This window comes from Hemicordylus capensis, chromosome 3, assembly GCF_027244095.1.
Source record: "Hemicordylus capensis ecotype Gifberg chromosome 3, rHemCap1.1.pri, whole genome shotgun sequence".
NCBI classification, from domain to species: Eukaryota; Metazoa; Chordata; class Lepidosauria; order Squamata; family Cordylidae; genus Hemicordylus; species Hemicordylus capensis.
Genome location: NC_069659.1, coordinates 20980769 through 20987859, shown reverse-complemented (window position 1 = coordinate 20987859; position 7091 = coordinate 20980769).

The window sequence follows — 7091 nt, the reverse complement described above, 5'->3', positions numbered from 1 at the left end:
ATCCCAAAATCCCTCAGGCAATCCAGAAAGATACCATGGTTGATGGTATCAAAAGCCACTGAAAGATCCAAATGAACACTCCCTCTGTCAATTCCCTGAAGGTTATCTATCAGGCCAACCAAAGCCGTCTCAACCCCACAGCCCGCCCTAAAGCTAGTTTGAAATTGGTCTAGATAATAAGTTTCCTCTAAGAACGCTTGCAGCTGGTCAGCCACGACACTCTCAATCAACTTACCCAACCATGGTAAGTTGGTGATGCCTATAATTATCCATCACCAGGGGATTCAGTGTGGGCTTCTTAAGAAGTGGTCCAACCACTGCCTCCCTCAAACAAGGTGGCATCCTGCCCTCCCTCCATGAGGTATTAAATATATCAACTAGACCAGCTGCAACAACCTCCCTGAAATATGAAATCAGCCAAGTTGGGCAAGGCTCCAAACAACAGGTGGTAGGCCGTACTGCTCCAAGCAGCTTGTCCACATCCTCAGGAATCACAAACTGAAACTGATCCAATCTGATCTTGCAAGAGGGATTGCTGGACACCTATCTAACTGGCCCTTGGGAGGAAGTTTAGAGGCAGTATGCCTCTGAATTCCAGTTCAGAAATATCCTGGTGGGCTCTAATAAAGAAGGGAGGATTGTTCCCTCCATGCATTTCTGATGTTTTTCCTAGAAGCAGCCAGCTGGCCACTGCTGGAAAGAGTTAGATGAACCTTTGGTCTCACCCAGCAAGGTTATTATTCATATAAAAGCTTATCATTTGGCAACTGTAATTTTATGGAGAAACAGACTTCATATCCCTTAGCTACATGGTAATCCCAGTTTTCTCGCATACAGTCACTTGGAAATTTGCAGAAGCAAAGTGCACCAGCATACTGGGCTTCCCATCTGTCTGGGAGTATATGCCACCACCTTTCTATATAGTTTCCGCTGTCAAACGGCAAACTTTCAAACAGCCATTGCTGCATGTTTCCTGGTTGTTTGTTTCCATTAGGATTCTCTGAAAGAGTAATATGGAATTCTTTGAAAGAGTAACATCTTTCTGCTTGTGGACTGGTGCTGTTATCTTTGCTAGTGGCGCTCAGGGCCAGCCTTATGTCATTTGGTGCTCTGGACAACAGTTCAGTTCTTCTCCATCAACCGTGTCCATGTCTAGCACCTACTTCCCTTTTTCTTGAACCACAGAATCACAGCATTGGAAAGAACCCAATGGGACATCAAAAAGAAAGAGTTAGAGAAATGCATGGAGAGAAGAGTCTATCCATGGCTTTGAGCCAAGATTACCAAAAAGAACCTTCATGTTCAGCATCAATATACCTCTGTATACCAGGTACTGGCACAACAGGGAGGATCTTTACATCCATGTCCTGCTTAGAAGTTTCCCAGAAGTATCTTGGCAGTCCACTGCAAGAGGCAGAATTCTGGTCTCAATGGACCTTTGCTCCAGGCCGGTTGCACTCTTCTTGTGTTCTTACATGGTTTAACCTTCTGTTTTGAGACAAAAGGACTGTCCTCGTGATAATTATTAGGGTACGAGAAACATCCTACCCTATTCCGGGAGCCCTGAACAGTCCTGATAGGCTATCATGAGAAGTCTACAATCAAGGCGGGTGGAGGGGGAAATGCTTGTCTGCGGTCTGGGTACAAAGGCAGGCAGCAGTGGTGAGCTCAGAAATTATACGCAGTTGTACCCAGCTTGCGGACTAGCATTTCCTCCTCCTGCCTTGATTGTAGAATTCTTACGATGGCCAATCGGGAGTGCTCATGGCACAGATCTAGGGCAGGAAGAGTCCTATTCTAAAACAGCCCTAATCATCATGAGAACAGCCCTAAGATGTCATAAACACCTCTGCACATACTAATCCATTCTGCATTCTAAATCCCCAATGAAAGCAATTCCTCCATGATTTGCTAGTTTCATTCCTTCCCAGTACCAAATATGGTGAGCAGTCATACCTTGAGCATAAGCAAAGACTCATTAATCACTCAGGACACACAACATCCTATCTCTAGTTTTTTATGTCCCAGAGGAAGAGGGAAAGAAATGCAAGTTCATAAAGCAAAAGCACAATCACCTCCTTTCCTACTGATGAAGCACCCTAGAGTTTTCATTTTCACCACTGTGGTCACTGGCTGATATCCAGACTAATGTTGCAAGGATGTTGTGCTAGCTATCTCCATTAACTAAGGAGCTTGCTTTTGTGACTAGTGTTGCACAGATACATCAGGGTCTGCTTGCATAACCTGTGGTGCACCCCCTGCTGTGAAACCCCCAATCCATATATGTTGCAGAGCATGATGCAAAGTTACCTGTGCAAGCAGACAGAGAATGCAAGAGACTGAGCCACCATGAGCATCCACAGTGACCTTCCGGTGTGGCTGCATCTTTGTTCATTGCACTAATGCAGTGTTAATCTGGATATCTGCCACAACCATATGTTATTTACTTTATGCAAATATTCTATGGCTTCAGATTGCAATTCTGAAAAGTCAGCTGACAAATCTGAGAGATTAAATACGAGACTGTATACTGCTTGGGGCCAATCTGAGAGGGGGATGCCCCTTAGGAAGGGGGGTGGATTTCTGTGTTTCAGTCCACATATGATGATGATCCCCCTCACACATACAGAAGGATGAAAACCTCTTCTTCTGCATAGTGCACTCCCACTCTGCAGAGGGATGCATGCCACATGTGAATAATGTGACCATGTGGGCAAATCAGAATGCATGGGTCTTCCCCCTACCCCCCCCCCCCAGGATAAGCCCTATCTGTGTAGTTAAATTATTCACACATATAATTTTGGAATGTTGAATCACACTATGAAGAAGAGGCTTCCACACTGCTGGGTGGCATGTATGAAGGGGGCCCAGGCCTCAACATGTCCTGTCCCACAGTTAAAAACCCAGAAGGTGCGGTGAGGTGCGGTGAGGTGAGGCAATCAAGGTTTCAGTACCCTGGAGAGCTCCAGGAGAGCAACTTGCTCCAATGAAGGGCAGAGCTCGAATGAGGTTATACAGTACATACCTTCAGAGTAGACTACCCCTCCCAGGCTCCACCTCCCTGCTTGGAAAGCAGAATGATTTAAAAGGGCAGCCGCCCTCTAGCCGGGAGTCCAGTCTTCCTCCTCCTCTGCTCCATCAAATCCCTCCCTGGCCCATTGCCAGAGCCGGGTGTGCAGGCTTGGGGGAGTGCAAGATATTTGGTGTGGAATAGGGCAGTTTGTTGTGGGGCTTGGGCTCAGATCTCCCCACTGCAACTCATTCTATCATCATCTCTTCCCACCTTCCCATCCGCAAATGGGTTTCCTCCAGAGCCTGCCCTGAATCATTGCAGGAGCCTCTGAAGGAAAGTCTATTCACTGGTGGTGGGAGAGGGAAGAGGATCTGCCACCAGCAGAAAGGATCCACAATGCTGTCCTGCTGAGGGCCCCCTCACACCTGGATCTGGCCAGCTATTATAATGAATAGATAATCTGGGCATGTATACAAGGCACGAATGCAAAAGAACCTTCCTGGAGCACGCACACGCATGCACGCACGCGCACACACACACACACACACACACACACACACACACACACACACACACACACACCTCGAACCTGAAATGGTGCTGTTGCTCTGAGATAGAACCCCAGCACTGAGAGAGGGACAGACTCATCTTTCTGATGTCTAAAATGGACAAGCAAGACCCAGTGTGTGTTCTGTAATCCCCTTTCTATGGTTTATCCTGTTTTAGAGCTGTGTTCATGTAAATCACTTTTCTGGTTATCTTGGTTTCCATCTGTATTATGTCTGAACTGTAAATATTAAATATTGTTATTCAAGGCATACTTTTTTTAAAAAAGTGTATTACTTCAAGGAATGGCTGTCTGAAAGGGGGCTGTGACACAAAATCTATCCACGCTGGGCTGAGCAACTTGTTCAGTTTTGAGAACCACCTCTCAGTGCAAAGGAAGCCAAATGAGTAGTTAGGACATTTGTCTCCAGTAGTGGCCCAAGCATCCACATTGGGGAGCAATATGCTGCCCCCCCCACCGTGGTTGACCTAACATCCCCCCCAACCAGGGCCAGCTCAAGGATTGCCGGTGCCCCATGTGAAGCCCATGGCCCCTTCGCCAGCATGGGTGGGTGCCTCCATCATCTGAACAGGTGGATGCGTAGGTGGGCAGGCAATCTCCATCTGAGTGAGCCGGTGGGCAGACAGTCCCCATCACTCTCCCACCCCTCACTTGCTGTCTGCACCACTCTGCTGCCTTAGCCTGCTGCTCCTGCTGGCTGCTTCTGGGCAGATGGCCTGCCGACAGCATGTTATAATGACGTCGCCACATGATGTGGCAACATATGAATATGAATACATTTAATATTTATATACCACTTTTCAACAATCACACATACACACACAGAATCTTGGAGGAAACTGATAATCTTGACCATTTCAAACTGGCTTTTGGGCTGGCTATGGGGTGGAGACTGCCTTGGTCGGCCTGATGGATGCTCTCCAATTGGGAATGGACAGAGGAAGTGTGATTCTGTTGGCCCTTTTGGACCTCTTGGTGGCTTTCGAAACTATCAACCATAGTATCGAGCATCTGAGGGGGTTGGGAGTTGGAGGTACTGCTTTGCGGTGGTTCTGCTCCTACCTCTTGGGCAGGTTCCAGATGGTGTCCCTTGGAGATTTTGTTCTTCAAAATCTGAACTCTTGTATGGTGTGCCTCAGGGCTCCATATTGTCTCCGATGTTGTTTAACATCTATGTGAAACCGCTGGGAGAGATCATCAGGAGATTTGGTGCAGGGTGCTATCAGTATGCTGATGACACCCAAATCTATTTCTCCATGTCAGCATTATCAGGAGAGGGCATAACCTCCTTTAATGCCTGCCTGGAGTCGGTGATGGGCTGGATGAGGGATAACAAACTGAGACTGAATCCAGATAAGACGGAGGTACTCATTGTGCATGGTCGGAACTTGAGAGACAATTTTCATCTGCCTGTTCTGGATGGGGGTCACTCCGGAAGGAACAGGTACACAGTCTGGGGTGCTTCTGGATCCGAGCCTCTCCCTGGTCTCCCAGGTTGAGGCGGTGGCCAGAACTGCCTTCTATCAGCTTCGGCTGATATGCTAGCAGAGGTAGGTGAAGACCTCAGAACAGTTGTACATCTGCTGGTAACCTCCAGACTGGATTACTGCAATGCGCTCTATGTGGGGCTGCCCTTGTATGTAGTCTGGAAACTACAGTTGGTCCAGAATGCGGCAGCCAGGTTGGTCTCTGGGTCATCAAGGAGAGACCATATTACTCCTGTATTGAAGGAGCTACACTGGCTGCCGTTATGTTTCCGGGCAAAATACAAGGTGCTGGTTATAACCTATAAAGCCCTAAACAGCTTGGGCCCTGGGTATTTAAGAGAACGCCTTCTTCGTCATAAACCCCACCGTCCACTGAGATCCGCTGGAGAGGTCCGTCTGCAGTTGCCACTGGCTCGTCTGGTGGCCACTCAGGGATGGGCCTTCTCCGCTGCTGTCCCGAGGCTTTGGAATGAGCTCCTTAGTGAAATAAGAGCCTCCCCATCTCTGACAGCTTTTTAAAAGTCTTTAAAGACACCTCTGTTCACCCAGGCTTTTAATTAATATTGTTTTAATGGTTTAAAATGCTATTTTAAAATATTCTTTTAAAAATTGTAATTTGTTGTAATGTTTTAAACTTTTCATTTTTGTTTTAACTAATGTTTTACTTGTTTTGGGTTTTTTTGTAAACTGCCCAGAGATGTAAGTTTTGGGTGGTATAAATATATGTAGATAGATAGATAGATAGATAGATAGATAGATAGATAGATATAAATATAAATAAATAAAATGGCTCCCTATCCTCAAAGGGCTCACAATCTAAAAAAGAAACATAATGCAGACCCCAGCAATAGCCGCTGGAGGGATGCTTTGCTGGGGATGATGGGGTATAGCAGGCCACAGCAGGCTGGCTGCCCAGAAGCAAGTGGCAGGGACAGCAGGCAAAGGTGTTAAGGAGAGCAAGTGAGCGGCCGGGCAGGCAACAGGGATGGGGAGCCCCTGCTCGGTCATCTGCCCGCTCACTTGCTCAAATGACGGGTATGTGCGAAGGTACAATAGTGCTCCCCGCAGGTTGCTGTCCTAGGCAGCCACCTAGATCTGCCTAGCAGGTGGGCCAGCCCTGCTTTTGACTCACTGGGTGGCATATGACTCGGGCCACCCTGGCATCCCTCCTTGCCTGGCACCCTAGATGACTAGCTAATTTGTCTAGTGGATGGGCTGACCCTGCTCCCCCCTTGCCAGTCTCTCTCACTCACACACTCCCCTTCCATACCCCACTCAGCCTGTTATGTCCTTTCTTTCACGCTCTTTCACTCTCTTCCCCCACCTGTCCACAGACCCAGCACAGCCCAGCCCAGCACAGCACACCCTCTCTTACCTCACCCAACCATGTGTGAGCTGGAGCTGCCCCACTCTCCTCCTCCTCCTCCTGCTTCCTCCACTGTTGTCCTGGCAGGAGCAGCCCTTCCATGAGGCAAGGTGAGGTGGTTGCCTTAGGCTGAAGATTATTGGAGTCACCAGCAAGAGGGCCAGATGGCCTTCTTGCTCTGCATTAAATAAATAAATAAATAAATAAATAAAATAAAAGGAGCAGGAGGATCATACAAGGAAGGTGGCATACGGGACCCTGCCTCAGGTACACAGAGCTACCACTGCACCCTGTCTTATGAAAAGCCAGAGAAGGGAGCAGAAGGAGGAAGCGTTTCGAGACACTGAACAGAATGCTGGCCGAGAGTGTCTCCCTGGAGCATTCTATTGGCCCTTGGCTAAGCAGAATCTGCCTTGATTTATACTTAGATGGGAGACACATGTGAGCACGGTAAGATGTTCGCCTTAGGGGATGAGGCCATAGCTCAGTGGAAGAGCATCTGCATGTTTGCATGCAGACGGTCTCGGGTTCACTCCTGAAGCCTTGGAGATCCCTGCCAGTCAGTGCCGACAATACTGAGCTAGAGGGACCAATGCTCTGACTCGGTATAAGGCAGCTTCCTATGTTCATCTTGTTTGTTGACATAACAGCCCTGTG